Source organism: Passer domesticus, chromosome 17 (assembly GCF_036417665.1).
Source record: "Passer domesticus isolate bPasDom1 chromosome 17, bPasDom1.hap1, whole genome shotgun sequence".
NCBI lineage: Eukaryota > Metazoa > Chordata > Aves > Passeriformes > Passeridae > Passer > Passer domesticus.
The window spans coordinates 3006642-3025368 of NC_087490.1; the positions used below are offsets into that span (position 1 = coordinate 3006642).

The following is an 18727-nucleotide window of genomic DNA, read 5'->3' on the forward strand; positions in this document are numbered from 1 at the left end:
GGGCAGGAAGATTAGCACTGATGACAGGTTCTCTGTCACAGAGGGAGCAGGTGGAGAGCTTTGAAAAGCCCTGCACTTTCACAACCCTGCAGGTGTGGAGCCGGGGTGATTCAGATGCTGTTGCACTGTGTAGAACACTATGTTTAAGAAGGGTGTGTAAAATTTGGAACACATCTTTTAGCATCAGTTAAGAAGTTTCACATCATCAGCTTACTGAAAACTGCGCTGAGGACTGTAAGACTGACCTGTGCACATCAGGGGGAGGACTGAAGTCACCCCAGGCAAGAATGCAGCTTCCAGCACCACCCAGACATTTCACATGCAGAGGGAATACATCCCACTGGAATACAAGCTCCCAATCTGCTCTGGGAGATCTGTCCCAGAAGAGCAAAAATCTCTTCTAACTCCTCAAATGTCAGTGGTCCTCCCTTAAGCTCATGCAAAAGAAGAGTGAATGTTTAGGGAACATCATGCAGAGATCACAGATAGAATGGGAGATGCACATTCCACAACACTCTGGGTGTAGCCCAGAGGGACAGTTAAGAGCTTGAGCTTCCATTTGTGCTCACAGATAAAATTTTATTCCAATACTTTAGAGAGAAAGCAAACCATATATTAATTTTTTAAAAAATAATTTCATGACAATATCAGTGAGGCCCTTTCAGTTGTCAGAGGAATAGCACATGTGTTTGCTAAAAAACTGTATACTTTTAACTTTTTGGAATTTTTTCCACATCCTGAAAATTAATTTTTTTACACTATATGGCCACTTTGACAATTTCTGAGAGATTTCCTATCAGTGATAGGAGTTTCTATAAGAAAGCTGAGTATCCAAATTAGGAAACACATAAAAAGCTACTTTTACGTGTTCATACATTAGAAATTGTCTCACTTGACTGAAATAGTATTTAAATTGTACTTTCTCCAAGGAGATCACAAGGGGTAGAGAATAATAACCATTGTTGTACAATCACAGGACACCAAAGTGTTTTAGAGTGGCTATTATTTTACTACTTGTTAATGATTCCTTAAGAGTCCAGAACAACTGGCAGAAAGGAGACTCATTTTACCATGTAAGACTTTTCATCATGATCAGATGCTTCAGTGAATCCACCTCAGACCATGGCAGAGCCCAGGTGACCTTAATGTGCAAATCACTGCTCAATAACATCCATCAAGACAAAATTCTTCAAGATTTGGGGACAGGAGGGGACACCTTCACTGTCGGAGCAGTAAAGTTAGCTCCCTACAGCTGCACAAAGCAAGCCTGCTACTAATACTTGTGCATCCATAACAACAGGCCAAGAAATTCCCACATGGCTGGGGTCACCTCCCAGGTTGTGGTGGCAGATCTGAAGTCCCAGACTGCTTGAAAATAGAGCAGTGCAGGCCCAGGTTTTCCCTTCTCACTGCTTAGTCCCTGCTCCTTGCTGGTTGCTGTTTTGCCCAATAAGCACTGGAGTCCCACCAGTGACAGAAATGTCGTCTCTCCCAGAGTCAGGGTGCTTTTTGCCACAGCCTGGCACGTTGTGTTTGAATGGCAGAGCAGAAATGGTACAGCACCCAGGCACTCATGAGGCTCGAGTGTCCTTGCAGTAGCTCTGTGCTTTTCCTGACACTGAACTTGGAAAAAAAGCTAACATCAAAGAAGAAACTTCTGCACAAACTTCTGTGTTATACAATTGTCCTGATTTCCTGCTTTGCAGAGGAAAACACATGGGTATCAGGCCACAGATCATTTGAGGACATCCTTTTGTGCACTGTGCTAACAGCAATGGCAGCGCCTGCACTGGCAGAGCACAGGGAGCAGGCAGGGCAGGGAGCCCTGCTCGTGCCTCTGAGGCAGCACCTGGGACACCCTGTCCCACCCTGGGCTTTTTGTCACCAAGGTGATCCTGATAACCTGCAGGGAGCTCAGGGAAGGGCCACTAAATAGTGAAGTGCCTGCACCACATGGCATGTGAGCAGAGGCTGAGTGTGTTTAGCCTCAAGAAGGGAAGGTTTGGGAAAGGAATCCAGCCGTGGTAATCAAACATTTAAAGGCTAATTACATGTAAGATAAAGACACTTCTTAGAGATAACAGTGCAAGGGCAAGAAGCAATGGTCAGATTGGGGCAGGAGAAATCAGGAGTGGATATAGAAGAGAAAAAAATTCAGTGTAGTCCTGAAATAGGTTGTCTAGAAAGACAGAAATCTCTGCTCCTGGTGGTTTTCAAAATCTGATCAGACAGTCTTGAGCAATTGATCTAGCTTTGAAGGTGGCCTTGCCCTTCATGTTCTCTGGAGGCACACTTCAAGTTATGTTATCTGGAGATCCCTGACACGTTTCCTTTTCTTTAAATCTACCCTGCTGTACAAGGCTGTTTGACAAGTTCATCTCTGCACCCGGCTCTGCTATCACAGTCTCACAAGTCAGAGATTTGACAAATTGTAATTCTCACAGTTCAGAGCTGAAAAAGTCAATACTGCCATATACTAATTTTTTACTAATCACTCACTGCCAGATCCTTGTGGCTGTTATCAGGCAAAGGCCCAGCAAACCCTGGAGAAAGCAGAGTGCACCTCAGATCCCCACTTCATTGTGACTAATGTGAGCAGAAACTGCACATGAGCTGACTGAAACCACACCAGGGCTGTGGGGGCAAAGTCTGGGAGCTCCTAATCACCATTTGCTCAGTTCATACACAGATCTCTCCAGAGCTGCAGGAGAGGTGCCCAAATAACTTCTGGGAAAAGCTGGCAATGGACTTCATCAACTGACTGTAACTGATTTATTACACTGAATTGTTGATGGATGAGGCTACATATCCCAGTGATTCATAAGCCTTACCCCACTCCAGTAAATTCAGCACTTTTTCCAGACAGCAATGTTAATTCTGCTCTCAAATACAGAAATGATGGCTCAAGATTGGTGGAAGGGCTGAGAATAAAGTGCAGTAATGACCCTGAGCTCACTTTGGCTTTTTGATCCCAAAGCTGAACTTGCATGACTGCAAAGTGTCACAATAACTCAGGCCAGCCTTGGGATCCTGGCTGTGGTCCTGGACACTTGAGAGTGGCAACCAATAGCTTAGATCAGGAAAAACTGAGCCACATTCCCTTTACTCCTCATTTTTTTTCTCCTAGAAATGTTTCCTAGAACAAGTACAGTGGGATTTTGGCACAGAACACCTCTGCAGCCACAGTGGATTCTCCACAAGAAATTTCTAAGTACTTTGCAGTATTAGGATGAAAAAAATTAATGAATCAAATTTAATTCTTAAAAAGAGAAGGATGAAGAGGAAGAATACAGCTTATAGATTTTAAGAGCAAATTGAGAATGATCAAAACAAACAAAAAAAATTAAAATGCTATCTATAAGCACAATTCATGTTAAACCCATTGTGAGTTAGCTAATTATAACAGAATACACATACCAAATCCAGAGAAGCAACAATTAAAATTACTAAGATATTAAATCTGAAACCACTACAAAATACTTCACTTTTTCTTTTCCCACTCTGAGTTTTTACTTTCATATTCCAAATAGAATATGAAAATGCAGGCCTGATCTTTCCCTGCTTAGCAAAGACTTGTCTTTGATGTGGTTGATACTGAGCAGGAACAGGATGGGACAAACAGGTGCTGAGTGCCTCATGAGCACAAGAGATGGGAGCAAACCTGTCCTGCCCTCTCCTCACTGTGAGCTCAGTGAATTCCTGTTTCCCTCCTCGTTCCCAGTTATGTCACATCCATTAGCTGGAGACTGCAAGGCTGTTTCATGGAGCTCTCGTGGCACTAATGGGGAAAGTAGATGTTAATAGCTAAAATTTTGTTTTTATGAATTATGTTCCTAAGGCTTAATGGCTTATGTTTCCTTGGCAACAAACATATCATGTGCTTTTTAATAAGGTTTGTACACGAGCTTTGTACAGGACCATGCCAGAGGTCCCTGCTGATAAGGCTTCTAAAACATTATGAATTCAGAAGAGTGGATCTACCCTTTGACAAAGCAAGGACACTGGCAGAAGAGAAGAGCCTTCTCTAGTCTTTATAAAGGTGCTCCAACTGCAGGTTCCTGCTTTTATTATCTAAGTCCTTATTCATGCAAAGACCATCTTCACTTTTTTACATCAGTAAATTTCATTAACTCCCTGGTTATCCACTTAAATATTCTACACTTAAAAAAAATAACCACAAAAAAACCAAACCAGAATGATATCCCAGGAATTAAATTTGTAAGGCTGCACTGTGGTTTATCCTGAAGAAACCTTGGAGAAAAAACAAGTTACTTATTTTATTTCCTGTTTTTCTACAGAACAACTTGTTACAGGAAATAGGCTGCAATCTGTTACAGAACTTCAACGTGCTTTGTGATCCACAAGAGGGTATCCCAGATCCACAGAAAAGAAATCCTAAACTACACAAGCTGTACTGGTGAAAAAACAGACTTGTGGTGAATAAGCACAGGCACAGCTAACTCCTGTGGCTGATGTCAGCAGGGATCATCACAGTGCCACTCTGAGGCACTGCTAACATTTTGTTTTACAAGAAATATAAAAGCTCCACTATAAGTCTGGAAAGGTTTAGTGATAGTAGACGAAGAATTTTTTTTTTTGGCATCACATCCATGGAAAAAAGTAACATACTCAACACCACGTAAATCTTGGCTGGCTCCAACCTTCTAACTCTGAAAAGGAGCAAACTCTGGAACACTGAACTTCTAACACGAAGCACGAGGTAATTAACTCATTTATATTCTTAGATTGTCATTCACATAGTAGCTAAAGCAAGTAGTGAAGAATACAATCATGTGATCCATAAGCACCTTAAAACATTTACTAACCAGTAATCCATGCAGTGCTCAGAGTTAAGGGAGGCTGACTTCCACTGGCATCAGGACCAAAAATCAGAGGAAAGTTACAATCAGCACTCATCTATTTGGCTTATTTATTAAAGTAATCAGAAACTTAGAAAGAAACAATTCCAAACATGGAAAAAGTGTTGCATCTGAACCAAGAAACACAACAAAAGGATTATTAAACATGTGGAAACACCATCTAATAGATAGGGAGGAAAAAAGAAGGTGGAAGGAACACCAAAATTTACAACGGAACAATTAGTATGAGAGACATCTTACAAATCAGACTGAACAGAATTGATATGAAGAGCCAAGGTGTGCACTGAACCAGTACAGGGGGCACAGGGAAGGAAAGAGGGCAGCAAAACTGTTGTGTAGGCAGAGAACCCTGTCCTGTTTCTCTGCCATTGGGCTGATCAGGGTAATCAGGAGTCCCCAGCTGCACCAAGCTGAGCACCACTGACCCTTTAGAATGTTACAGAACTGCCTCAGCTTGCTGCTCCCCAAGATGGAACAGAATGAGACTGAAACCAGCCCTGATCCACACAACAGAGCATCCCCAGGCTGTGCCAACCCTGCCAGAGCTCCAGAAACGTTTGGGGAACACAGGCACAGGGTGGGATTTTGGGGCGTCCTGTGCAGAGCCAGGACTGTGAATCAATGATCCTTGTGGGTCCATTCCAGCTCAGGATGCTCTATAATCACAAAGGTGTAGAGAGGACAACATCCAGAAAGCTTTCAAACAGGTACATCAGCCAGAGCTTCACCTGTGAATGTCGCTGACATCATTCAACCACTGGAAACAAATCATAATTCCCAGCTGAACAAAGCACCCAAGGCACAGCAGCCTCCTGCTTGAGAGCAGAACTGCTCTCTGCCCCATCAATGACACAAAGGATGAGGCAGTCACCAGCTGCAACGCCATTCTCCAGGAACTGAAAAGGAAATTGATTTCCATGACTCAACTGCTCAAATCAATACTCAGCCTCCCCTCCTCCTGTACACACACAGACATTTTTCTTCCTTTAAAATAAACAATATAATCTCCAAAGTTAAGGAGCATTACTGTGCTTTATGTGGTATAAATACATTTTTCAGGGGAAAACATTTTCTGCCTATTACTTTATCCAATTAAAAATCTGTCATCAATTCTTGTGAATCTGATCACTGACAACCAGGGTGTGACAATTTTGCATTCATGTTCTTGACCTGCTGGAACCGGTTCTGAAATTTCATGGCAATTTATGATTTGAATCATGTCCATCAACACAATATCCCAACACCTCTGTGTTTATAATCCTACATGAAGCACATAAAAAACATAATTTCCCTGGGATATGGCACTGTCCAAAGCTATGACATCATGCAAGAGGGAATTAAAGCCACTTTAAGTAGATTTTTAACAAAAATTAAGAATTGACAATTGGCTAAATACTAAATTATTAATAATTTCTCAAGAAAACAGTTTGAAGCAGCAAGAGCAAATGCATCCATTAACAAGGAGAGTAAGTAGCTTCATCTCAGTTCACAGGTAGTAAAGAGAAATTGAAGCTCCCTGTGCAGAGACTTGCAGGTGTGAGTTACAGCCCGCTGAGGTATGTGAGCCATAAAGATACTGACAGCCAAAACACTCTGGGGACCAAAGCACAGCCATCAGCAGTGGAATGTGCTCCTGCAGGGGCACCCAGGGAAAAGCACTTCTTCTGCCTGTATTTGCATATATTGCATGATGGATGGACAGCCTGGGGTGGGTTTTTTTTGTTGTTGTTTTTTTTTTTTTAATCCAAGAAAATCCTCTGTATTAAATTACTACCAATGACAGCTTCAGATATTGTTGCTCCTGCAAGTGAAGTAACAACACAAGGAAAACAATAACTGCCTAAGCTTTTTGCCTCTGGCTTCCATGTGATTTTTAAACTGCACATCCAGTTTAATTAATCCTACTCAAAGACAGCTTCTGATGGCTGCTAAGGTAAACAGGAGCTATTTGTCCACACAAATGATGGATTTGGGACCTGACTGTAGTGTTCCTACCACTCACAAATTTGTTTCCCACATTCAACACCCAGAGCAGAATATTTGCTGCCTAGAAGTACTGAGCTGTTTATTTTCAAAAAGGCACAAACCCCACATATGGCCAATTTACTTACAAAACATGTAAGTGTCATCAGTGAAAGACATCTTGAATTATTTCTCCTTAGCAGTAGAAGAAAAACAAAAGCAAATCTAAAGTCTGTATTTCCTACCACTCTCATCATTTTAAAACATGAAGTCCCTAAAATCCATCTCTATTTTGGTGGTTGGCCCTGATTCCAAGTCCTGGCCTTAAAGCTGAGGGCGTTTGGTGATCCTTGCACAGCCAAGCCCAATACCCCATGACAGCTGCCCTGTGCAGCCCGAGATTAGAAGCAGATGGAGCTGATGTGTTCCAGGGGGTTGGCCCTTGAAGGCCATCTCAAACTTCCACGTGTACAATGGATGATTTTTATCCAGTGAAATAGCAAGTGATGATCCTTTGGATGATCCCAAAGGACACAGAATTGCAGAGGTTGCAGGGAGGCAGGGGCAAGGTGCTCTGGCTTTCTTGTTTATTGTCCTTTTTATTGTTTATTGAATTAATATATTTAAATAAATATAAATAGACATATCTCAGTATGTAATCTTCATACAGGATTACATTATAAGAACCTACATGTTTTTTATTACTTCCTCTAAAATTATCCTGAACTAGTACATCTAATCTTATAGATAAGCTTATGGATTTTATATATAATTTATAATTTACTTTATATCTAATTTTATAGATAAAGTTACCATTTTTATGGAACATAAGAATGTTGTATTTATTTGTAATGCCTCTGTATCAAGTCCAAAGGTGTTCTGATACCATCACTCCCAACAACACTGTCATAAACAATAAGTAACACATTAAAAATTTGCTCTCCACGAATTTTATGGTTTGGGGTGGGATTTTTTTTATTTGCACCCACAACGTAATAAGAATAAAAAGATAATGCAAAGGTAGAGTAACCATTTCATGCTGTTCTTTCAATAGATCAATGGGTTTGCAGGAAAAATGAGAAAATAACTCATTAAAGAGAGAAAGGTGGGCAGGGAAGTACTCTGTTAGCTGGGCTACAGGGTCTCCAGACACAAATTTTATTCAAGGTTCTCAAGTTTATTGCAAATAAGTTAATTCCACAATTCAAAAACATGCTTTGGGAGCCCAGGTCCTGATGTGCAGTGGAAGTGTAAATAATGCTGAGTGAACTTTCTAGTGCCAGCTCTGAAAGCCATCCTGTCCCCAGGGGTGTCTGCCCATCCTGCTCAGCCATGCAGTGCACAGGGACAGTCCTGCAGCCTCTGTGAAAGCACCAGTTTGAGTCACAAGCCACAGAATCACCCTCTAGGAAGATGTTTGTAGAATCTGTGCTTTAACTTATATTACTGCTGTGAAAGTGGTGATATTTTAGAATAAAACATAAGCGTACTGGTTCCAGTTTGGCCGAGTTACATCTTTTAGATGTAAAGCTATAGAGCACCCAAGTGATTTGTGTTAGCTGCTTAAAATCCCAGAGGAACTTGTTTTCTTATAGTAACTAATGATGATTAAATCCTTGGGGGTTTAATGAGCAAGATTTCATTTCTCTGAGTACAGAGTGAATGCTGTGCAAACAAACTTCTCCAGCAGATGGAAGCACTACTCAGCAAAAGCTGAGCTCTCACAGGACTGTGTCCTGCAGCACCACAAAGCACCTCCACTGCTGCTCAGAGCTTCACCAGTACAAACCCCAAGAGCTTCACACTAGTGGAAAACAAATCTACAGTTCTGTACCTCTTGAGATCCCCAGTATTGCTATAGCACAGCATACAATTATTATTTAAACATTTACAGAAACCTGACATTGGTGGAAGTCCAGAGACAGGAAAAGCGGGAGTATGAATCATAAAAATATGGATTTCAGGTAAAATTTACCAAAACCCCATAAGCTCTACCAACCTTTTCCCCCAGCTCCCTGACAGTTGAACAAACACAGTCTAGTTTCTTGCTTGCTTTCTCATATTTTACCAGTAAATGTCATCCAAACATAAATGTTTAAAATGTACTTAAATACAATAACCTCGAATTGCCAGGTAGAGTGTTGAAATAAAACAAACCCAAGTTCAGGGGCCATTCTGAAGCTCAGTTAACAGAAGAAGTAACACAAGTGGCCATTTAAAGTAGGATCAAATATCCCTTCAATAACAGATCCAGCAACATCCCAGGCTAGTACCTGCAAGGCTGCTCCAGCCCATTAAAGGCCAGGACAGGCCATGATTACTGACATATTTTACAGTGATGCAAGTCCCTTGGCTCACCATGAACAGAACAGCCTGATCTTCAAACCCCACCATTGCATGGCAATTAACTAAACACTGTTTTCAAACTAGAATTTAAGGATTTACACACAGATCTGAAGCACAAGCACAAGCAAGTGACATTCATGTCTCACTTGAGCACTGACTGGCTGCTGCTTTCCCCCTCTGTGAGCTGTTTTGTTCCTTGCCATCTGATCAAAATGACATTAAATGATTTCAGGTATGAAGCACAATTTATTTTACAGTTACCCTGGCACAAAGTCTGAGATTGCTTTGTTCAGTATGCTGAACAAATAAATAGTCAATCAAGCAGTACTTGTAAAGCATAAGGAGGGGAATCCCAAATAAACAAACATTAAAAACCCCCAACCTCTATTCCCTTTCTTCCCCCCATACCTAAGTGGAAATTCTGTTCCCTGCCCAATGAAGTTACATTTCCTCTTCTGGATTTCCCACCTAGTTCTGCCAGAGCTGAGCTGCTACCCCCATTCCAGCCTCCTCCCAACATTTCAGGAGCCCTGGATTTCAGTCAATAGTTCAGGTGCCCCTAAACTCCTCAGTCACCTGGCCTGACATCAGCACTCTCCTTAGCTTCTTTGACTGCATTCCTGTTTGCAGCTCCACAGAAATTGTAAGGATTTTGATTTTCAGCCTGAAGATGACTGCACACAGTGGGGCTAAAGAATGGCTCATCCCATGAACTTCAGTGGGAAGTTTGTAACTAGTTTCTAGTGAACTCCAGAGCATCTGCAGGGGTACTGAGAGCAGAGATTTTACTTGACATGTGGAGGCAGTCACACTCACACATGCATGACTTGACTAAAATGCCCTAGACATGTAATTCTCTCAAATTGCAGACAGCTTGGAAATCTATTTTCATTAAAAGTTATTTATTTCTCCATAGAGCAATTGCATGTGTGTTTTTGTACAAACACAAATGCTGACAGAGATACAGATCTGCACATCACAAACAGTGCTAACCACTGTTTACATCCCCACATCCTCACATGAATCACACACACTCACTAAACTTGTTCTTCAGTGCCTTTCCCATCTCTAATAGCTGCCTCCTCCTTTTTATTTAACCTCTGCTTCACCTTTCATATAGGACATTTCTGGGAAGTGCTGAAATTATTAAAACAAGACAGGTATGTGTCAGCAGTGATGAAACAGAAACTGGGAAAGGTAGGAAAGAAGTGGAAAACAAATTACAGGCACACAGAGCCTCAGCAAGCTGAGGCTGTGACATCCACTGTTACAGCACCTCTGATGTCTGCTGGGATAAATACTGGGCTGGGCTATTTATCTCAGAATCCAAGGGAACCAAAGAGGAAAAAACAAAGAGCAATAGAAACTGCAATCCCATCTTGTGCAGAACCACAGGAGAACACAGCTTTTCTCCATTCTCTTGTGGTTTGATGTTGACAGTAACATTCAACAGTAGAAACAGGTGGGCAAGACCCCAGAGACCAATGGAAACAGCCCAGCCAGAGAAGGTCCAGGAGGACACACAGCAATGGGGTCTTTGAGTCACAGGCAGCCCTCCCTGCAATATAAAAATATAAATAAAAGTCTCTCCTTTATTCCAGTTTATGGGAACATTTCCTGGCACCCATCAGATGACAAACCCTTTTCCCAGTTACCTCAGCCAACTCAGTAACCATGGCAACTGCCTCCAGTGCAATGACATCACATGGTTTCCTAGGCAACCGTTCCCAGTGCAGTGATGTCATGTGGTCACCATGGCAATGCTCCATGAGGCCGGGAAAAAAGTACTTTAAGTGGGAAGATAGGTCAGAAAGGACAAAAGAGGGCCCAGGGAAGAGCAGGATAAAAGATAATTGAGGTAAAAATATGAACTTTGTATCAAGGATAGATGCAAGGAAAAGGAGTGGATGGACAGATTGAAGGACAGACAGAAGACAAAAAAGGAGAAATTTTAAGTTATTTGAACCACAATTTGTTTTTAAAAAATTTTAATTCTCTAATCTCTAATACGTTATTTAGGTCAGAGATTCTGAAGCAAAGCACGCATGGTCACAGGAGGTTTAAGCATGGTTCAAACACTGATTTATGGAAGGGACTTCTGACAACCCAGAAGAAACTGTCAGAAATCTCCAGAGACACAGGGAAATCACACTACATAGAATATATGGGTACATTTTCTAATACTTTTCCATTCTCTGACTGACTACCAGGGCTGTGTCACAGCACTGCCAATAACCAGGTGTTGCTGCCACACCTGTACTGGACTCGAGGAGATTTCTTTGCCCTCTTCCTTTTGCTTTGTAGTTGAAGCCACAATAATAAGAACTTGGCCAGCTGACAGAGGAAAACATGTTTTCCTTTTACTGAAAGCTCCTTCAGACCCTCACCAAGATGGAAGAGTGTCCCTTCTTTTTAATTTTCTAGATCTTCTTCCAGTTGTGTTATACTCCCAGATATTTGAATTTACTGAGTACAAATGCCCTTCCTGCATTCAATCCTGTTTCAGGTCTGGCCAGTCTCAGCCAGCAGACAATGTTACTGCCAGCTTTATGTTAAATGGCTATGAAACCCCTGGGAAAAAGCTTCTTGGCAATAAAAGGCCAGCATTATTGATACACAGTGTTTTATCCATGTATACAGCCTTGAGTGCAAGATAAAGTAACAAAAAGCTCTGCCTTCTGAGGACAGCCTGCAGGCTAAAAGCTTAGGGCAATGTTCCTCAGAAAGCTTCCAGGTCTATCACCCAGTATTTTTCTATCCAGCATCCAGCAAGGCATCCTCACATAGTTTCTATAAAGCAAAACCTTATTACAGATTATTCAGCACAATTATTGCTCTCCACCACTCTTTTCAGATGGGGTTAATGTAGAATCAGATGTAGAGATTGTGTTTGTAACATTGCAGCTCAGCAATGCAGGGCTGCAGCTGTGACATCTTCTACTAAAAGTGACTTGGTTTTTACAGTTGAAGTGAAGATGAACCTCAGCTGGTCTATTCAGACCCAAACTTTAAATTATGTGAAGCTTAGAAACCTAATTTGAGCGTGGCTGTAGATGAGATATTTGTCTCAGACTGACCCACAGGCTCCCAGCAGTCCCTGCAGCAGTGCCCACCAGCCCAGCTGTCTGTGCAGCTCAGCACAAAGGAAAAGAGCACATTCCTGTACAAAGGACTTTGTTCAGTTTGTCACAAGGAAACATTTTTGTACCTCAAGACCTCATGCAGATTGTTGCTGTTACTCAGATAGCAACAATGCATTTAATATGCCAAGCACTTTCCAAATCTCTACAAAGGCAGGCATTAGGGCTCATAAAGTCTGGCTCCTTCAGAGCAGCCCACTCAGTAAATCTCCAAGGGGTTTCATTGCAAAACCCTGCAGTCATCAGGTTGGAAATGTTCCAGGTGCTTAATCACAGCAGAGTGAGAACTGAGAGAGGGAAGAAAAATTCTCAGAGATAAGCAGCACCAGGAAGGATGTGGTGGCCAAGGGAGAGAAACAGGAAAAGGGGAGGAGGAGGAGAGGAAAGGGAGAATAAATATCTCATGCTGTTGATGAGCAGAAACAAAAACACCAGAGACAGACACAAAGAAGGCCAGCAGTGGCTCCCCCAAGTTATTCTTCTGTCCTCATACACTTCCTCCCTGAATCAAAAGATATCCATGGAGCAGCTAGCTGCACATCTCACACAAAAATCAGACTAAGCTGGGCATTCCCATACAATCCACAGGTCTCACAAACCAGTTACATCTTCGTGAAGTTATCAGAATTATTCCTGCAGGGGAGTGGAAGGAAAGCTCAGCAGGGTCAGCACAGAATTAAGGAAAAGAACTGCTAGAGAAGAAAATAAGTGGGAAATAGGTGGTGAAGTTTGGTTTGGTTGTGGGATGGGGTTTTTTCAGGCTGAGCTGTGAGACTGAAACATCTGCATTAAGCTATGCTTCAGGCTGCAGTCTTATTTCAAAAACTAGGAATTTTTAAGAAACTATGGCAAAATACAGAACAATGTCCTTTTGTTGGACTTCTGATAAATCTCTTTGATGAGCAATGATATATGAAAACATTAAGTAAAACAAAATGCTGAGAATTTACTTAAAAGGGAGAAAGAGGAAAATAAAGAGTGATAACTAATGGCCAAGCAAAAATAAATCTGTTATAAACTGTGTTGCCTTAAGTAATAAAGATTAACATGCACAAATATCTAATTCACTCCCATGATTTACAAATGCACATACAAGTTCTAGGTTAATTAAGAATAAGAGAAATTCTGCTCTGATTGATATAAGACAATAAAGATCACACATAATAGAAGAAATGGTAACATGCAGCTCACCAATATGGACAAAGTGTTATAGTGAGGAATAATAGTAAAACTTGACAGCAGCTGTCCCAGAAGCTCTTAAAAGCTTTAGTTCTCAGGCTAGTTAGCCCTAAAAATGTAATGATTTAAAACAACAAAAGTTGAAATAACAGAGAGAAAAATAAGACTTGTTTCTGTTGAATAAGAAATAAATTGTAAGGTGAGAAAATATATTTATCACAAGGAATCAGAATACAGGTTGAATAAAATATCTCCTGGGTATTCCTTACTTTGTGTCAGCCCATCCACTTGCTAATTAGCACCAAGACATTATTGTGATTGCACTAGGATAACAGCATGAATAATTCATTATACCTTACCCAGAGATCTGGCACTTTAGTGGTTCTTAATCAGTTCCTAATCCAAGGATTCAGCATAATCTTTATGGCAGAATTAACAGCATACATACACACATAATGTGTTTAGTAAAAATTTAAAGCAATTGTTTTAAACACAGCTGACAATGGGCTAATAAGCTCAGCTAAAGCTGGGCTCCACTAAATAAAAATAAGTTAATTCTGTCCCCTTTTAGCCTAGGCTGGTGGCCAATCTCAAAGTGAGGAAGTGTCAGCTGTTGAATCCCAGAGAATGACTCAGCAGTGGTACAAAGCATGTTCATCTCTGAGCAATGCTGGGCTCTGATGGTACCAATGACAGAAAAGTCTGAACTTCCCAATCCTTCCCAATCCTGCCACACCATCTTAGAGCCCACAGGGGCTTAGAAGAGGCAAACAGCAGTTCTTAAAAAGCTTGAGGTGGCACAAGAGAGCAGAGATGTCTCTGCTCTTTAAGGACATGCTGGAATCTCACTCACCCTCGGCCAGCCAGCAAACACTTGGAGAGACCTGGGCCATTTGCTGCCAGAGGCAGGCCCAGCCTTCTGCTGCCTGCTCTGGATCTGGGATGCAGTGACAGGAACAGAGAGGGCTGCTCCAGGCTGCCGTGGAGACAGGAAGCCACTACAGATGGTGCCCACACCCTGCATCCCTCTGGGTGCTCTCTAAGGCCCCCCACCCTGGGCAGGTGTCACTGCAGTCACTGGGCTGCACTCCACAGACACATAACCACCCGGGACTGGCCTTGTTTCTGAGTCAAAACATACAAAACATGGGCAAGCACAAGTTTGGCTTTGCAGACAGAGAACACGACCCGTTTTACTCAGCAGGGAAAGCAGTTAATCACTGTCATCCATCTACTTCTCTGCCCTCTGCAAGAGTCAGATGTTCTTTTGTGCTGGAAGGGCACAAGAAGAGTCACAAAGCCTGTGAGGAAAATGCTGCTCCTGCCAACCCCCTGCAACTCCTTCTTCCTGCCAATGTGTGCCTTACTTGCTGGGGAGAGGAATCAATGCTCTTCTGCCAGCCCTGCTCCTTCAGTAGCCTCTGCTGGAGAAATCCCTGAATAAAGGACATTTCTCAGGTGTTCAAACAAGGATGCAGTTCTCTAAGTGCCACAGACTTTATGTACAATTACTGCAAATATAATAGGCTTATATTTCTAATAATGCATGTTTATTATAATTTATAAATAATTATTATTTTTAATATTTATAATTGGCAAAACATCACTTAAAGTCATATGGACAGTGTATTTTGATCTGTTTCTTCTCTTAGACATGTTGTTAAACCACTTAATTTTTCAGAGATGGAAGAGTTCAACTACTATTAGATTGAGTCCTAAAGTGGAATCGATCACCTTATTGAATTATGTGAAAATAGCCCATACTAATTTGAGTACAATACAGTACATAAGTGATTTCTTAATGATTTCCTCCATAAAAAAGATATATATTTACTGCTGAAGTACTCACAGTGCTTTGCCTTGGTGCACTCTGGGGTTTACAAAAACCCAACTGAATGAAAGAATTCATCTGGCTATAATGCTGGAGTTGGGACAGACCAAGCTGGTTCATAATCATTAGTTAAAATCATTTAGACTAAAACATAAGATAAATAACACTGAAGATCCAGAAAAATGTGTATACTTGAAGTGTGTGTGTATATATATACACACATATATGTATATATATATGTTTGTATGTAAGTATTACTACATTTATAGTTATTCAATATTAAATCACAATTGGCATGCTGGGAAGTCATAATAAACACTGTTATTTCTAACAGATGGCTCCATTTCTAACATCAATTAAAAATTTACCTGGCCTGACCTCAGTGTTCAGAAAACATCTTCATTTATCTCCAAAATCATTAAGGCTCAGACACTAAACCATCTGCATCTATGGAACTTCAAGTACTGTAGGCTTGTTCAGAACAAGATCTAAACATCCTCTGTCAATTATGTGGATAATCAACTTCACGTTCTTCAAAATCTGCCACTGATTTCAAGGAGCTGCTTCAATGAACCTAAGATTTATCCAAATAGGTTTCTTGTGTTGTTGAAGTGGTTTAGCCAATTTTTCCTCATCAATTATGTTAAATTAATTCAAATATGTGGTGTGGATAGAATTTCAAAAAAACAAGGATACAAGGCACTGGAATATTTCTCCTGGTTTCTCTCTGTCCTTAAAGTTGGTTTATTGGAAGATTTCCAATTGTTCCCATGCTGACAGAAAATGTTTTATAATGTATAACGACAACAGTTTTCACCCTTCTAACTTCCATTATCATTAAGTTATTCCCTTACATGACGTAAAATACAGCCAGGCTTTATTTTCCTCAATGTGAGGTGTACTCACAAAATTTTTTTCTAGATGATTATAAAGCAGCCTATTGCAGCTGCTGGAAGAGGCCCTGAGGGTGGGTTAGGGAATACCCTCATGCTCCTTTGGAAATAAATTGGGCTCTGGAAGTCAGTCCATCCAACTCACAGATGTAGATCACAGGTGTGAGGAATAAGGATGGAAAACCACAGCCTGAAGTTACAGGCAATGTGGAAAACCTATTTTCAAACCCATAGTGAGAGCCAAGTTGTAACAGAGTGAATGGTTACTTACCAGAGGAACTGTGCTCCCTTGTGTTATGCATTTACCTCCACTCTCACCTCTCTTCTTCAGGCTTTTCCTTCCCTAGAACCTTCACATCCTCAGTGCTCTGCTCATGTTGAGGAACAGCCTCTCAGTACACACTTTAGTGTCCCATAGCATTGGCACATTTTGTTCCAGTGGGTTCAATAGGGTGTGGGTGTTTTTGTGCTCTGAGAGAGGAACACAACCATTTCTGTGAAACTTGAACATGTTTGAGCAGATTAGGACCTAGACTGAAAGTATCTCTGTCCCTATAAAGACCACACAATGAATTTAAGGACTATGCCCTTATAGCTTTTGAGTTCCTTTAACATCACAGAAAATGCTGCTCTACTGTTAGCAGCTGTCAGGATGCTAAAAATTCAAGGATATGCACAGGCCTTGTTAATATTATACCAGCACCCACAGAGTGACTGAACCTCTCAACAAAGATTGCCTGTGAAAGACATGAAAATTGTGGTTCTGGGCATGAGTAATGCTCAGATGGACACTAATGAAACCCTCACCATGCCAAGAGCAGCAAAGATCCTTTTATGCCTTCAAGGACACATAAAGTCCTCCCTGGGGACAGGGGGAAAAGTCGCTCAATTTTGAGTCTTTCCATTGGAATTACCCCTGCTTCAAACAATGTTGTGAACTTCAACTAAGCACCTTTGGTGAATACATCTGATATTTTCAAACATTAAATTTGGCATAGCCTAGGATTTTATTTATTTTAGAGTGATAGGCAGAAGATATGACTTGGGAGACACCTATGAGAAATACCAGCTCCAAAATACCCGAATCCTGTGGTCTACTGAAAAATATTGGAATAAACACGTGCTATTCATCAGCTTTGGTTTCCTCCAGATCACAGTAAGGATGACAAAAAAGCATTTAGCAATCCCAGGGCCCAGGAAATGAAAAAGCTGCTGAAGTGTAAACAAGGATAGGGATTGCACTGGAGCATTTGTTTTCTTGCTCCATAGAAAACTCTCTACTAACTCCTACCAAAACACAACCACAAAAACATGCTCTGATGTCACTGGCTGGAAAATGTGGGAGAAGTAACTGCTTTCCTACTGGGAATCCAACCCACTGCTACACAGCATCACTCTGCAGAATGGCTTCAGTCTCACTTGGGATCCTTTGCACCAGGGCAACAGCCAACCTTCTGCTGGTCTGCCAGCCCAGAGATGCCAGACCTGCTGACTCACTTGCAAACTACATCATGCTCATGGGTTTGTGATAAAGGGTCTGCACAAGACAGTAACTAAGATGAGAAAGGACCCCTTGGCTTTTGAATTAAAAAAAAAATATTAATAAAAAAGGTAACAAAAAGACGGGTACTTCTATCAAAAGGGAAATAAACCTACCAACTGCCAGTATTTTATTAACCATTCAGAGTGTTTCTATGTAAAAAGGCAATCTTATGGCCAAGTTTTACCTTGGTTCCACAGCGGCAGTAGGAAGGTGTGTGTGTTTTCACCTTTTTCAGATGTTGCATTACTCTTTCAATTGTTGCCAGTTTTACTGATATAATAAAGATAGAATTATCTCTAAGATGATAGAATACATAAATGCACACAAACCTACTATTAAAAATTCTAAAACTCTGGATCCTTAAAAGAACCAGTGCACTGCTTTTAATAAGTATGAGCAGTCATTGTGGGTAATTCTGACCAGTAATAATTATTTCTATAATTAAAAACTATCAGTTCTGGTAAATGAGAACTTACATGACCTTTGAGCTAGCTCAGGTGCCAGTGGCAGTCTGGATACAGCTAACTTCTCCTGCTTCTGGGACATACCATGAAGTGTGTACAGCACCAATAAACGTGCATGTGCTCTAACTGTTGGGAGAAAACAAAAACACTGTTAAGTTTGTGCACTAGACTTAAGTGAGCTAAATAGAGAAAGGCAGTCTTTAGCAGCAAGTATTGCTTCTGTTTGAAGCAGGTAAATATGAAATAGCTACTGGGATAGTCACATGTAAAGCTGACGTGGTGATCAGCACCTGTAAGAGCTTAGAAGTTGCAGTGGACAGAAGCACACACAAGTCTCTGCAGTTATGGTAAGTTCTGTGCTTTACAACTGTCCAGCAGCTCTTGGACTGAGCAAACAACTAAATATACCACCTTGGGAAACGCCAGTTTAACAGAAGTGACCCCCACTGCAGGTGCTTTTGGGTTTTGTGGGTTTGGGTTCTTCTTTCA

At 41.2% G+C, this 18727-nt stretch overlaps 1 protein-coding gene across 8 annotated transcripts in view; it reads right to left on the bottom strand.

The window, feature by feature from the left end:
• The window catches only part of SLC5A1 (solute carrier family 5 member 1), a 50799-nt gene extending 32075 nt beyond the window's left edge, over positions 1–18724 (bottom strand). For 2 of the 8 annotated variants that reach the window (XM_064392556.1, XM_064392555.1), the window contains exons 1-3: positions 18251–18724; positions 16503–16733; positions 14875–14943 (exon numbers count right to left, since the gene is read on the bottom strand). The gene's annotated coding sequence lies outside the window, so the exon portion shown is untranslated. Of the gene's footprint in view, positions 1–9334; positions 11970–14874; positions 14944–15356; positions 16463–16502; positions 16734–18250 lie in introns of those variants that run through there. The other 6 variants (XM_064392553.1, XM_064392551.1, XM_064392559.1 and 3 more) reach the window with 4 other exon arrangements.
• Positions 18725–18727: the final 3 nt, after the last annotated feature.